Source organism: Pyrgilauda ruficollis, unplaced genomic scaffold, assembly GCF_017590135.1.
Source record: "Pyrgilauda ruficollis isolate IOZ18807 unplaced genomic scaffold, ASM1759013v1 scaffold123, whole genome shotgun sequence".
NCBI classification, from domain to species: domain Eukaryota; kingdom Metazoa; phylum Chordata; class Aves; order Passeriformes; family Passeridae; genus Pyrgilauda; species Pyrgilauda ruficollis.
The window spans coordinates 623,918-638,723 of record NW_024510655.1 but is presented as its reverse complement, the minus strand read 5'-3'; positions in this window follow the sequence as shown (position 1 = coordinate 638,723).

The following is a 14,806-nucleotide window of genomic DNA, read 5'->3' as shown; positions in this document are numbered from 1 at the left end:
ACAGGTGATCCTGCTGGGAGTGAGACCAACCAGAATGCCACAGCCACCAGACTTCTCAAATCACTCAAACCTCACAGCTGACTTTGCTGTTGGTTTAAGCCAGCGAGGAAGGTGCAGGCAAGGGCTCCTTTCATCCGAGTCAGGTCATTCAGCTCCATTTACAGCACAGTGGGAGAACTTCCAGTTTTCTGGCACTTTACAGCCCTGTAAAAGCCTAACCCTTCCTTCTGCCCTGCCCGATGTGGAATGGTGACCTGCAGTTTTCAGGAAAGGGGGTCCAGGCAGCCCTGAGCTCACCAGCACCCGTGCAACACTGCTGCCTCTGGCACCATGCAGAGGGAATGTCCCCACTGGGTCTCTCCTTGCCCAGCTTGGGGCACTAAAGCCAGATCCAGGGGGGAATTTTTCCACCTGCATCCTGCCAGACCCCTTCACCTGATAGATCCACCTCTTCCCCATCTCCTGCCCACCGAAGTGTGGGAGTGACTGTACCATCCTGACACAGACGTTCCAAGGACAACAGGCATGGTTCGTGGGAGGAGAGGGCAGCACCAGTGGGCAGCAGGACGGAAGGAAGGGAGTTTCACCCGTGCAGCCCCGAGGCACTGGAGGACTGCTCTCCCAGGAGATCTCTAGAGCTCTAGGTGGGCACCAAAATGGATCTATCAGCTCTGCATGTTTCTGGGATTTGGTGATTTTTGGTCACCAGCTCCTGGGATTTAAAAATCCCTCCCCTGAGAGTTAGGACCGACAAAGGTAGAAAGAAACTCATAACATGTGTCTTACAGGGCCAAGGCTTGCTATCTTTTTAAAATGAGATAGGAAAGTTTCCATGAAAAAAGTCCAAGATCCTTTGAAGTTCCCATGGCTCATTGCCTACAGGCCGAGTGAGCCCTGGCAGCCTGGCATCCTCCTCTACCAGTGCTGGCAGCACATCCAAGGAACAGCCCCACCTGCAGCAGTGGGGTCTCTTTTGGGAACAAAGCACGAGGTTGCCTTCCTCCCCCAAGGCTTGGAGATGCACTTTATTTGTGGATTTTTAGGGAAATGCACACTTTGCCAGGCAGGTCTGATGCAGCCAGCTCAGAGCAAGGAGCAAAAGAATTGCCACTGCTCCCCACGGTGCTGCCCTCAGAGCCAAGGTGCTTCCCCAGCATTTCTGCTCTGAACTCACACACACCAGCCCTTCCTGACCTCCAGCTGCAGCCACCCAGTTTCAGCCGCCAAGGGAGCCGGTTTTGCAGCACCAGAAACACAAACAGCCTCCAGGACCTGTGCCCAGATCTCCCCTGATGCCCCAGACTTTCTGAATAACTTCTTTCATAAAAACAGTGTCGTGGCAGGGTGCAGATAAGCTCTGACAAACAGCACCAGGCGTTCCTGTCCTCACCTGTCCTTCATGGGACCGTGACATCCCATCATTAGAGTTGAGACCAGGAAGGAGCTGGAAGGCGAGGCCAGGACAGGGAGTTGTCCCATGGGCAGGACAGGGTGCTGGCTGGTGGGTGAGGAGAACCTGTAACATGGAGGAGGAACAGGATGTGCTGCTGTTGGTAATCCCGGGGGCTCGTGGCCCCTGTGAGAATTCTCCCTTCCCCTCCTGGGAGCAGGGTCACCACTGTGGGAGGGGCACCCGAGGTGGAGGAGAAGCAGCACTCTGTGGGACTCAGAGCTGAGAGTGCTCCAGCAGGCATGGGTCACCATGCCCACCTGCCCATGACCCAGGCAGGCAGAGAGACGGAGGCAGAGCCTCCTCTGTGCGCCATCACTTCTCATAGTTACCGGCCTGAATTCTGCCTGCATGAGGGCATCATGACCCACATCTAGCAAAACATGTGCATGGCTGGTGATCAGAGCCAGCTGGGATGAAGGAAGGCAGCACTGAGAATAATTCCCCTCACATAACTCATCTCCTGCACCACTACCTGGGCAGCAGCTGCAGCACTAGTGGGGATTGTGCCTGTGTGCCCAGGGTGGGGTTTAACCCTAGGGAAACTTCCCCAAGCAAGGAACCTGGGAGGTTGTTATGGCCTGACTCAAAATGAGGGGGATCAAACCATGGATCCAATGGGAAAAATCACTCCCATATACTTCACCCAGCTCCTGTCTCTGCATTAACACCCTCCTAGGCAGCTCTGCTGCATGCCTTCCCAGGCAGGCATTATTCCCAGGAAATAAAATTCCTGTGAATTATATTCCAATAAACATTTTTTCTGGTCTTGTCCAAATGAGAGCAATGAGAGCAGAGCAGCAGCAGAAAGAGTATGTCCAGGAGCACTGCTGCTTTTCTGGCTACAAAGTTCTCACCTGGGAACCCTCACATGCCTGGAGGAAAGGCTCCTGCAGAACTGCTTCTCCTGTGAACCCCATTTTGCCCCAGTCAGATAATTGGGGTGTTGCGTACAGCTTGGGTCATTAAAATACCCCTTTTTACTTCCTGCTCCTCTGCACCTGGAAGCTGCTCTCAAGGTGATGCAAGAGGCGGCTGTGATTGCAGCTGGGTGGCACCAGCACCATCCCTGCTGTCCTGCCCCGGTACACAGGGTGTTGTTCACGGGGGAATTCAGTGAGCTGGTGTGAAGGTAAAGGTGGAGACAGAGGTTGGGAGCTGGGGGCAATGAGGAAAAGCAACAGAAATACTAGAAACCATTCTTTTGGTTACCAGAAAGTATTTCAGATGTGCCTAATTCAGCATCCCAAACACTGCAAATGGGATGGAAACCAGAACACTGTCACTCCCCCACTGGGGCTGTTCAGTGGGGCTGGTTCAAGGAGTGCCCATTACAGAGGAACACTCACAGATGTGCTTCTCTTTAGGAAGATCCTTCCAAAGGCAACCGGACTCCAACTGCTCCTGTGCCACCCTATAACCAGGCACCTAAAGGTGGTGTTTTCATCACCACCTCCTTCTGACAGAAATCTGAAGAAATACAAAGGTGAATCAATTTGACCATCTCATGGACGGTAGTGCATCCCCTGCTGTGCTGCCCTGGGATCAGGCAGAAATGGAGGAGAGTGACCAGGTCAGTGCTGGGGCCAGGTTCCCACCCTCCATGCCCACCCTCAGCAGGCCTAGTGGGTGGTACTGGCACAGCTGGAGCTGTGCTGGGCTCATGTTGGCAGCCAGGACCGGTCCAGCAGACCTTCCCACTGGCGTGTAGGCAGCTGAGCCTGGGCAGGCACACAAACACACGGGGGATCATCCTGGGGACAAAAACTGGGGAAGACTGATCTGAGCAATCTGGCCAGGCAAGTAGAGCCAGGGGTGGCAAGAAGCAGGATAGACAGGTTTGGGAGAAGGACAGCACCTCCTCAGAGTTCCCTCCAAACAGCCTGCGTGCAGCCTGGACCGGTCCTTCCACGGCCAGATCGCCTGGACGTGAGTCCCTCCTGCCGTGGCCATCGAACCCCCCGTGGCTGCTTGGGGAAAGCAGCAAAGCCAGAGGTGCAGTGGGTGGGAGGCAGAGCAGGGCACCCCCAGGGTCTGTCTGTCCTGCCTCCTGCCACCCCGCCAGCACAGCCCTGACCCCCTGTCGAAGGCAGGAGAGTCCATGTGCGGGTGGGAGGGCAGGTGCCGGATGGAGGGGGCAGTGCCCAGCTGGGGTTCCCCCTCCCGTGGGCCCTGCAGGCCATCGGGGCTATCGTGGCAGGTGTGGATGGTCTCCAGAACACGGCACTGTGCTGGGGTGGCACCTACACCGCCTGGAATTACCTTCCACCTGAGGAAAGCTGCGAGGCTCCATTCCCCTCCCTGTGCCCCGGGAGAAAAGGAATGGCCATCACGGGCCAGGCAGGCAATGGGTGCACCCCAATGGGACAGGGTCCATCCCAGAGAGCCAGGGTGCACCCCAACAGCACAGCGTGAACCTCACTGCTCCCATCCTTCCTAAGGCAGGACACGGGGCAGAGGGTTTGGCCAGGACAGGGCTGCAGCACAGGAGCTACAGGGATGCTCTGTTGTGGCAGCAGCTGGGAGGACATGGTTTTCCAGATGTTGGCTATAAACATCTCATTGCTTTCCCAGAGCTCAGACCCCTAACACTCTGGCCATGGGATGGGGAGAGCATGGGGATGTGGCTGGCAGCTCAGGTAACGCGTGACAAGCACAAGGGAAGGGTCCCTGGGGCAGCTGACAGCTGAGTCATGCACCACAGGACAGGCGGGGTGGGGACTTCAAAGAGCCCAGTCCCACGGGACAAAACAGGTGCCTTCCTCCCCCAAGGCTTGGAGATGCACTGGAGATGCAGGTGGAGAGTGACTCCTCTGGCAGAGCCTGTCTGAGGCTGAGCACCCAGCAGCCATGCTGAGCATCCGGAGCAGGGACAGTCACAGCCAGGCAGGTCATGCCTCATGGAGGCTTCGGGCATGACCACAAATGGCCCCAGGTTCAGGCACGGGGAAGAAGGACCAGAGGTCACGGGCTGAGTCACTGGCAGGTCTGAGCAGCACAGTCCTCAGCCCCAGCCATGAGCTCCCCTCCAGCCCCCCTCCCCAAAGCACTGCCCCGTACCTCCTGCCACACTCTCGCACTTTGAATTTCTGCCCTCTCCCTGAGAATGCCTCTCCCCCTTCTTTTTCTCCTGAGACTCCCACCTGTTCCAGGAGGCTCATCCCCACCAAACTGGTGCCAGGAGACCTCCAGGAGCACTCACAGGTGGGGGGAGCTGTGCCCAGGGAGGGTCACCTCACCCTCAGCTCTGGCAGGAGTCAGCCCTCGGAGCTCGCCCAGCACCAGGAGATGGAGCTGGGAGTCCTTTGCTCCGATGCCACACTTCTGTCCCAGGCAACCTGGCACAGACTCGGTGCTGCCAGCACCTCCTGCCCAGCTCAGCCAGCAGTCCAGGCTGGGCTGAGCTGGACACTCCCAGCTGGTTTGCTCATGGCCACTACCTTGCATCAGGGCTTGAGGAAGGCAGAAATTTTTTACAACCTTAAAAGCCTGGGAGCATCTGAATGAGGCCTTGGGGTAAGGCAGGAATGTCCTGAGCTACATCTGATGCCAGGGAACAAAATTTGTGGCTCTGTCCCTGCCCACAGGGTCCAGTGGGGTTTGTTACATGAGACAGATGTTTGGTACCTTGGAGGTTCTGCTGGGGAAGCACAGCTGGGGAAGCCTGCCTTGTGCACCCCATGGCAGAGTGAGGGGAGCTCCTTGCAGGCCAGGAGCACCACACAGACCGTGGTGCCAGGGCCCTCAGGATCACCCACCGACCAGGGCTCTGACAGGTCAGGGTGCTGTGGGTAGAGGGAGGGACCATCCCAGCCAGACCCTGAGCTGCAAGCTTTTCTAATTAAGAAATTCAACGTATTTTCAACCTGGAAGCAGCCCATCTTCCAGGTGAGAAGAGGCAGAGTGGGCAAGGGAGATGTCTCCAGTGAAGACCTTTTATGTGGGAATATGGTTTTGGGGAGCCTCCCTTACTCCTCATCCCCACGGGGACAGAAACAGGGCAGACAGTGGGGCTGGCTGTAGGGTGGCCAGCAGAGCTTTTGTGCAGGTTCTCAGCAGGATGGCCACGCCTGGGGATTTTCAAGGAGCAGCTCAGGGGTTCATGTGTCCACGTGGTGCTCCAGCCAACAGCAGAGGAAGATGTTTAGGTTGGATACTAGGAAAAATTTCTCCATGGAAAGGATGGTCAGGAATTGGAACAGGCTTCCCAGGGTGGTGGTGGACTCACCATCTCTAGAAGCATTAAAAGAACGTGTAGATGTGGCACTTGGGACACAGTTTAGTGGTGCATCTGGGTTAACAGTTTAATTGAATAATCTTAAGATGTCTTTTCCAACCTTAGTGATTCCATGACTCTGTGTTTGGCACCCTGATCACCCTGGTGTATTTTTTATGCAGGGTTCAAGACATCCTGAGCTCTAGACATGTTCTCCCCTTCACACTGGCAGGGAAAGCTGTGCTGTGCAGAGTTGCCATGGCCAAAACCCTGGGGTTGAGGAGGGGACAGCACTGTGCAGGGAGGACACTTGCTGTCCCTGCAGTGCACACATTTTTCCTTTTTCTCCAGGCCAGACCACTGCAAGCTGTGGGTTCCTCCATACTGGGTGCACTGAGAGCTGTTTCCAGCCCTCAGTACTCTCATTTTCCAGTAACAGGCATGACTCAGTCACTCTGCTTGACTTGGTGGCCTTTCCTTTTCTATGACCATCCTCCATTCATCTCTCCCAGAAAATTATCCTTGATTTTAATTAACAGGTCCCAAGCAGAGGGAACCAGGGGATTAGGACTGGGGCTGGGCTCAGGATCTGAAGTTTCATTCACATCTGACTTGGGGCAAGCATCTTCAACTCTCCCTACTTTTGTTTTCCCCTTGCCTGTTTCAACAGAGTCTTCCTCTTGCCTGTTCAGTGCAATCTCCAGTAGTGCTAAAAATGACTATACTTGTCACAAAACTGTACAAAATGCTCACTCAGACTCCATAGCACCACTAAATGCCATTAATAGGACATTTGGGTAAACTTCAGTTTAAGATTTGACTAATAAGGGCAATCCCCAGTGGCTCCTTCCAGACAAAATCATGAACTCACAGCATGGTTTGGGCTGGATTTCAAATCCCATCCCACTCTACCCCCTGCCATGGGCAGGGACACCTTCTACAGCAGACTCCAGGCTGCTCCAAGCCCCATCCAACCTGGCCTTGGACACTTCCAGGGATTCAGGGGCAGCCACAGCTGCTCTGGGCAGCCTGTGCCAGAGCCTCAACATGCTCAAGGTAAAAAATCTTCTTTGCAACAGGCGAAGTCCCTTCCCTGCAGGCATCTCTCTGCTTGCAGGAAGTGTCCTCTCCCCTGTGGAGATGTCAGAGGGGCCAGGGCAGAGGGACAGTGCAGCCCTTGCTCCCTGTGCAGCACAGGTGAGGCACAGGGACACGTGGGCCCTTCCACCCACAGGTGGGACTCCTGTGTCCAGCCCAACTCCTTCTCACAGATGACCAGTCCCTGCCCCAGTCTCCTCTGTCAGTCTGACAGCCCTCAACAGTTTAACCCAGTGAGAATATGGAAAGACAACTTCAGGACAAGCCATGCTTCCATTTTCCCTAAATCTGCTTCTACACATCTCCTCTTTGCCCCTCAGACTGGACTTGATCCCAGCTATTGCAGCTGAAACCCCGGGTGGCAATGCCAACCCTTCCAGCATCTGGTCCTTAAATGGGCTTCCTGTGGGGAATTCCCAGGAACTAACAGTGTCTCTGTACACAAATCAATACCCACAGAATTGAAGGATTAGTAAGAGGAGTGCTTCTCAATGTCACCCAGGGTCACCAAATGATGGAAGTCACAAGTCTGCACTTGTGGGGGCTGATGTTGGCTTTGCTGCATTGGTTTGGGTCAGGATCAAGCTTCCCATAAGTTTGACTGATGTTTTGGGGAGAAGCTTGCCACTCACCTGACTTTTATTTTATCATTTAGCCCATTCTCTCCCATCCCTCCTGAGGATTAACTGGAAAAATATTGATCAAGATACTGGTTTCAGCTTAGCAGTGGCTTTCCAAGGCAGGGCTGCTTCCCACCCTAAGGACAGCACGGCTGCCTTATGGAACAAAGCAAGGATGGACAGAAAACTTGTCACAGGCTGAATTTGCAATTCCATTACTTTAAACCAAGAATCATGTTCACTGTTACTACAGCTGCACACAAGGAGGTGCGTTCTGTATTCCTGTTGCCTTTATTTCCAAGCAGAGAATCAAAATTTTTACTTCAGTGGTTTAAAACAACACCACGCTTGTACAGGGTAAAAATATTTGAGCCGTAAGTGCTCACAGGCTCTGACACTCATTTCCCATGGCTCTGCAGCCACCTCCAGCAACTGCCAGAGCCCACACAACAGGAAACCTCTGTGCCATCTGCAGAGTACAGCACTGTAGAACACCATGTGCGTTTTTTCCACATTTCTAACGGAAAATAAGGCAAAAGGACAGGACAAACCCTCAGGCACCTCGACTGCAGTGCTCTGGGGCTCAATCAGGCTTGAGAGCACAGGTCTGGGGGAGGACCTGGTGCTCCAGGAGGCTCAGCAGCAGGGAAGGGCTGCTCCAGTGCCCTACAGGACCAATGCACACCCCCTGCACAAACCCCTCCTGCAGCCAAAGGCCCAGCTGCCTGGGGGGCACAGCTTGTTTTTTCACCCCTCTACTGGGCACTTGGGTGTGCAAGCTGGTCCTGAGCAGGGGGAAGTTCAGCCCAGGAACAGTGCATGAGTGATATGCTAAGGCCTGAACAACAGGCCTTAGCCTAAGGTGACTTATAAGATGAATCTTGAGCACAATGCTATTAATACCATCAAGGTTCTTTAGTTAAAAATAGATGATTAAAACATTTATATTAGTTATTCTTAATGCCAAACTGGCTGTTGTAGAGATTTTTGTATAACCTTGTGTAGGGTATATCAAGAAATCTTCCCTACAGATATTCCTAGAGACTTGTCAGTAGAATATTTTATGCAAAACCCTCCTGGCTGTGGCCTGGGCTCTGGCCAAGCCCTGTCCCCAGCTGGCCATCAGATGTTTTCTGCACAAAAAGGTAAACAAGTCATTTGAACTTGGCAGTTTGGGCCTATAACGCTGGACCCCGTTTTCGGGCTGAGCTTTACAGAGCTCAGCCACGGGTGGATGCACCACGTGGGATTTCCCAGTTGCCAGGAAGGGCTCTCCAGGCCCTCGCTGCAGAACAGGGCTGCCCAGGCACTGCAGGCTCTGGCTGATGGTGGAGTATTCAGGCAATTGGTGATGCATCTTCCTCAGCCACTATTCTCCCTCTCTGGCTAATATAGTAATGATTAGATGCATTACCTTGCTTGTTCTTACTTGTTGCTAAAGCCAAAAGAATAATAAGCTTATTGTTTTACCAAATGTATCCTTTAATTCTATTTTGCCTCAATATTGATAGTAAAACAAGACCATTCTTCCTATTGGTGTCTGTGTCCATTCTATGGCCCTGTCAACTGCCAAAACAATGAGCAGGGAAGGGAAACGGGGAAGGGGCACAGGGAGGGGATTCATTGCTCAGAAATGCCCATATGCTTCTCTGCATCTGGCTCTTGCCTGAAAACACACACTTGCCTTGAAGACAAAGAAATGTAATGAAATGTTTGAGAAAACACTCTGCACTTGCAGTCCCTGCAGCACACAAAGGCACAGTGCAGTTCAGCAGCTGCCAGCCAAAACCCAGCTTTTTGTTCTTAAAACACAGAGACACTCCTGTGTAACCACACCGGGAGAGGGAGCATCCATCGCATGATCCTGTGGCCTTAAACCACTGCCAGCAAAGGCTGAGGCAGAAGCAACGAGCCACGTGTCAGAACAACAGAGAGAGAGAGAGAGAGAGAGAGGGGTGCCAGGACTGGGGCGTGGGAGGTTCCCAGGTGTGGGAACTCAGCACATCACTCCGGATATCCAGAGTCGCCAAGAGAACCCTTGGGGGCTCGGAGGCCTTGGAATGTTGCCAGAAGTGTCTGGTGGCTTGACTTTGATCCTTCTAGAGATGAGTCATGTATGTGTGAGGAAATGAGAAACCTTAGGGTTTGAATGGTGTATTTACAGGGTAAAATATAGATTTTAGAATTTTGGTACAGGGGGGTCATGGAGACAAGATGGAGGATTCAGGGCGTGGTCCCAGGTTCTTCTTTCTTCTTCTTGTCATCCATTTTCTGTGGTGATGTTGGCACTTGTGGATTGGTTCATGGTAAAGATGCACTTGTTAATAAGGATGAAAAGTATTGGGAATTAAAGGTAAAGATGTTAGACATAATTTTTACTATAAAAGACACAGCTGCCCCATGGGCAGGAGAGAGTGCATTGGGCTGCCTTGCTGAACAGACCTTGGCTGGGCAGACAGAAAATATTGTCGATAAGAATTAATAAACTAATAAAATAATTAATAAATTAATAAAGATTGAAGACCAAACACTCAAGAGTCCAGACTCGTCCTTCGAAGCGCGGCCTGCCCAGAACCACCTTTCCCGTATCGGGGCAGAGACAAATAACGGCGAACCCCGATACCCAGGAGGGTGAACCCAGCAGCAGCTCCTGCTCCCAGAGGCCCTGAATGACAAGCAGTGCCTGGGCAGCTGGAAGAAACCTGCCTGAAGAAGCACTTGTCCTTCCCCACTTTCCCTGTCCAGCTGTCACCAGCAGCTCCTTCTCAGCCGGGACAGGGCAGAGTCGGGAATGTGGGGCAGATCCAAGTGAGATTCACAGATCTGTTTCCTACTGGCTTCCCATAGAGGAAAACATGGCAAAGAAACAGAGTGTGACACACAGAGCTGCTGTTCATAACCCACTTTGCCTCTCCAGTCTCTCTTTGCTCCAGCTGTTACAGACCCGCCTGGTTTTCTTTCACTTGAAATGGAGGAAGGAAATGGTGCTGCTGGCTGTGAATGCTCAGCCATGTCTTCAGCATACTGGATCTGGACAGCCCATTTTTTAGAGATGCTGCTGTCAAGGTGAGTCGTTTAGCCAGTGCCCAAAAGCTGACCAGTGCTGTTATCAGACCCCTTTGATTCCTCTTGCCTAACTTCAGGTGCCCAGAGTTTTGGTGTTCAGCTCACGTCATCAGCTCATCCCTTCACCACCCAGGAGAGATGTCTGAGGTGAGTTTGTAGCCCTCTGAACAAGCCCATCTCTCCCTCGTGCAGATGACAAGCTTCCACTAGATGATTAATTGCTTTGACTTAGCTGGCAGGAATTTCATGTTTGGGGATTTTTTTTTTTTTAACATTGCCATTTAAAACTCACTCTGAAAAATATTCAAAGCAGAAATACAATCTTTCAGGGCGCTGTGAAAAAGTTGATTTGCTTTCTTACAAAAGTATCTGTCTTTCATGTAAAGGAAGTTCTGGCCCAAGAAGCCTGTCAAAGAAATCTGAAGTGCAGTGTATTTTCTCCTGTCTCTGAACCCAAAGAAGTAAGACCAACTGCTCAGGTTCTGTTTTTGATCCAGACCACTGCTAACCTCCATAAAAGACCACAAACCTCATGCTGTCTTCTGTCAGCCAGCAGCAGAAAGACTGGAAGATACCTACAGCAGTGCTATTTCAGACTGCTAGGAAAATCTGTTGTTTTCCAAGTTAATAAATAAAAGGCAAACACCTTTCTCTCAGCAATTTCTAAAAACAGCAACACCCTTCAATTTAACAGCAGTTTTTACCTATGAATCTCAAAAAGAAGAAGTAATGAGAAGTCATGTAACTCACAAAAATTCAAGGCATATGAATTTATGGGTATTTTTTCACTGACAAACCCAAAAGCTGTCAGGTGTTCTAGTCAATAAACTCCAACAGAAGACAACTTGAAAAGAGGCAAAAGCAACTCAAATGCTTATCAGTAAAGCATCTTAGTACAGTGAGATAAGAGTACGTAAATGTGACTTTCTCAGGAACACCAAACCCACTGAGGACCCCTAATGACTACAAAGCAACTACTGCTGTGCAAGGTTTGTGGTGGGAAAGGCAGAAGGAAGCAAAGTATAACAATGAAGTGGTTGACTATGAACATAAAACATGACAGCTTGGCCAAATAAATGGTGGGTGAAAATTACCCCTCTGGGACATGGGATAGGGTGGGATACATCCCACAGGAACAGGAAGCATCCCTGAGATATGTAAGTCATTGCACAGGGCCCTGATGAAATCTCAGAATAACAACAAAGCTGTGGTCTCCCAAATGCAAAAAAAAATCCAAAACTGCATTAGCCTGGAAGAGTTGCCAGAGAAGACTGGAGGGTGCCTCAGGAATCAGAACACCTAATTTGTAGAGTGAGTCAGGAAAAGGAGTGGCTTGTTTACCCCAAAAAATGTCACCATTGCATAATTCCAGCAGGGCACACAAGAAGTGCCCATACCAGCATCTGTTTGCAGGAACAAAGATGAATCATCCCTGAATTGGCTCAGTGTTAAACAGAGTGTTTTATGAAAGTTCTGTGATGCAACATCCCCAGGTTGAATTCATCCCTCCCCTGTGCGCTCTGTGTGGGTGCCTCGCGTGGGCAGCGCGATCGAGGGAGCACAGATCTTCCAGCAGCAGCAGCAGCAGCAGCTCTATCACGTGTTTGGCTCCATCAGATCTGCTTCTTTTTGTAAGGCAACAACACCTGGAGGCTGTAGGACAGGCAGTGCGAAGGTCTCCCTGAGAACTGCATTTGCTGCTCCCTGTGTGGATCAACAACCGTTCCACAGCCCCACTGTCACACTGCTGGTGGCAGCACAGCAGGAGACCCCAAACTGCAGCTCCTCAGACTGCTCCCAGGCCTCAGCACACCCAGCCCTCTGTGCATGGTGCCACCAAATCACTTGCAGAGTCAAGGAATTTCAGGAAGAAAGGATAGCCAGTAGATGCCCCAATGCTACAAAAACTACCACCACTTTGGGGTAAACACCAGGACTCAGAAGATCAGGTTTATGCCTCTGGAAAAAAAAAAAAAAATTAAAAATTGCTGCACTAACCAAGAAAACCAGAGTTTTCTCAGAGTTTTCTGGTTTGTCCTTTCAGCTCCTTGCTGGAAGTCTCCATTCAGCTCAGTATGAGTCTCTGACAGCCCCCAGACCTGTCCTCTTTTCTGTGTCATCCCTCCCTGCCCCTTCGCTGCTGGGGCAGCAGCTGGCTGTGCCGGCTGACTTAGAGCAGCACAACAACACTGCCAGGTCCCAAACTATTGCCTGTGCAAAACCCACCCCAGCCTGGCTCTCCTGAAACTTCCCTTGATTTCCATAAAGCCTGCAGGAACCCCAAGGGTTTTAAAGGTCTGCTCCTCCATCTCATTTGGCTGAGAGTGGCTTCAGAAGTTACCGCCAGACAAAAGGCAGCACCGCACCGTGTGTGTGTTTACTGCAGCTGCTTAAGGCAGCTCTAACCCCCAAATTAGTGGCCATCAGATAGCAACTGGTACTCAGCCCTCTCTTATTTGCCTGATGTATTTGATGCTTTGAGAGGGCTGAATAAGTCAATTAGTTTAGGAATTTCCCTCCATTGGTAGCCCTGGGATCTCTTCCTGGAGAAATGCTGGAGCAAACTCATGCTCTAGCAAGAACTGCTGCATTTATCATTAACTATTCTTTGACCTTTCTTTATTGTTGGCTTTGCACACCAATTAAACACAGAACAACTGTAGTGGCATGATTCCACATCGGACTCCTGCTGCCCTTGGGGCTTATCTGAATCTTCCTAGGGCTGCATCAGACACTGCTGGGCAGCATATGGCACAGCTCAGACTGGCAAAATCAGCACCCTGGAGCAGTGGAGCTTTAACCACACTACTGTGTGCCAGTCACTCAGCAAAGCAGCAGTCACAGGCAATGGCTGTCAAGTACTTTGGATCAGAACTGTCATTTGGAGAGAACCAGCACACAAAAAAGAGTGCTTCTGATCAGAAAACTCAAGAGACCGTTGTGAACAGCTGCAAAGAAGAATCAGCATTTCTCACTTCCTATTTACAGATGCTTGCACAAATAAATTAACTTGAATGAATTCATCCTGATTTACCAGAGGATGTGCCAGGCTCGGTCAGTCCTGGGGCCATCAAATCCCAGGGCCAGCCAGAGCCACACTCAGAGAGCAGCTTTACCAGCACAATGCACACCTTTGTGCCACAGAGCCTGAGAGCAGAGGAACTGCCACGCAACAGGCTGAGCCCCAAAGCTCTCCTTACGGCCTCAGCACCAGCTCTGCTGTCCTGTGGCACTGGATGAGAGAAGCCCTGTAAAGGCAGCAGCTGAACCCCGGTGAGGCAGTGAACAGTCCAGGGACCATCTGAAGGTGGTTTTGTAGCATGAAGAGATTCATGTTCCAAGCAGCCATGGTCCAGAAAGTTTATGTGACTGACCACCGAACCCCAGCAGACTCTCCAGTCCTGGGGACAGTATGTGCTGGGTCACCTGGGCCTTTAGGGACCACGTCCCAGAAGAATTCAGCCTTCCTCCATTTCTGCAGGTGAGTGCAACTCTACTCTGCAGCTCAGAGGCTGCATAAATCCAACATAAATGTTGACTTGGATATTATCCAGCTCTTTTCAATGGCAACACCAGTACACTCAGAAAATCCTAGTTTTAATTACATGAAAAATTACTGTCTTCACATACCACATGAAATGTGTTTTTCACTGTCATTCGTTTTTAGGAGATTATAATGTCTTCCTTCCGTTTGCCTCCATTCAGATGAAGTGTTGTAAAGGCTATTTTCGTGTGAGATTGCATCAACGGGCTGCACACGTACCCGGGGACAGGGATGGAGCAGTTGTTGGAGAGCAGCAGAAGTCCATGCTGGGAAGGCAGGTGATTGAAAGTCTCGCAGAACTCTTAAGCTCTGGAGCTGTTGAAGCCACACAGACCGAGAACCTGAGTCTGCCAAGAGCCTTCCGAAACCAAGCACGGCCACGAGCGCCCAGCGCCCTCACAACAGCCCTGACTCTCACCACAGCCACAGCGGGCAGATACCACGGGGGGTCTGTGAAATACCTGAAGCACAAAGAACTGTCTGAGGGGATTTCCAAACAGCTCAGAAGTCACCGACGCTCCTCGTCCGAACTGGGCCCAGCCCACCAGGCCTTGCCCCGGCTGGGCAGAGCTCCCATCCAGAGGCACCTGGGATCCACAGGCGGGAGGGACGGCCCGCGGGGAGCGCGATGCCCCCCGAGGACAAAACCATCCCTGTCCTCCGGCGGAGGAGGGGCTGTCCCTTGTGGCCGTCCTGGGCAAGGGCGACCCGAACGGGACAGCTCGGGGGACGGGAGCGGGACCCCCGTCTGGCCCATCCAAGCGCGCTCCTGATAATTTTGTACCCCCGAGGCCGCCGTAGTTCCGAGACGT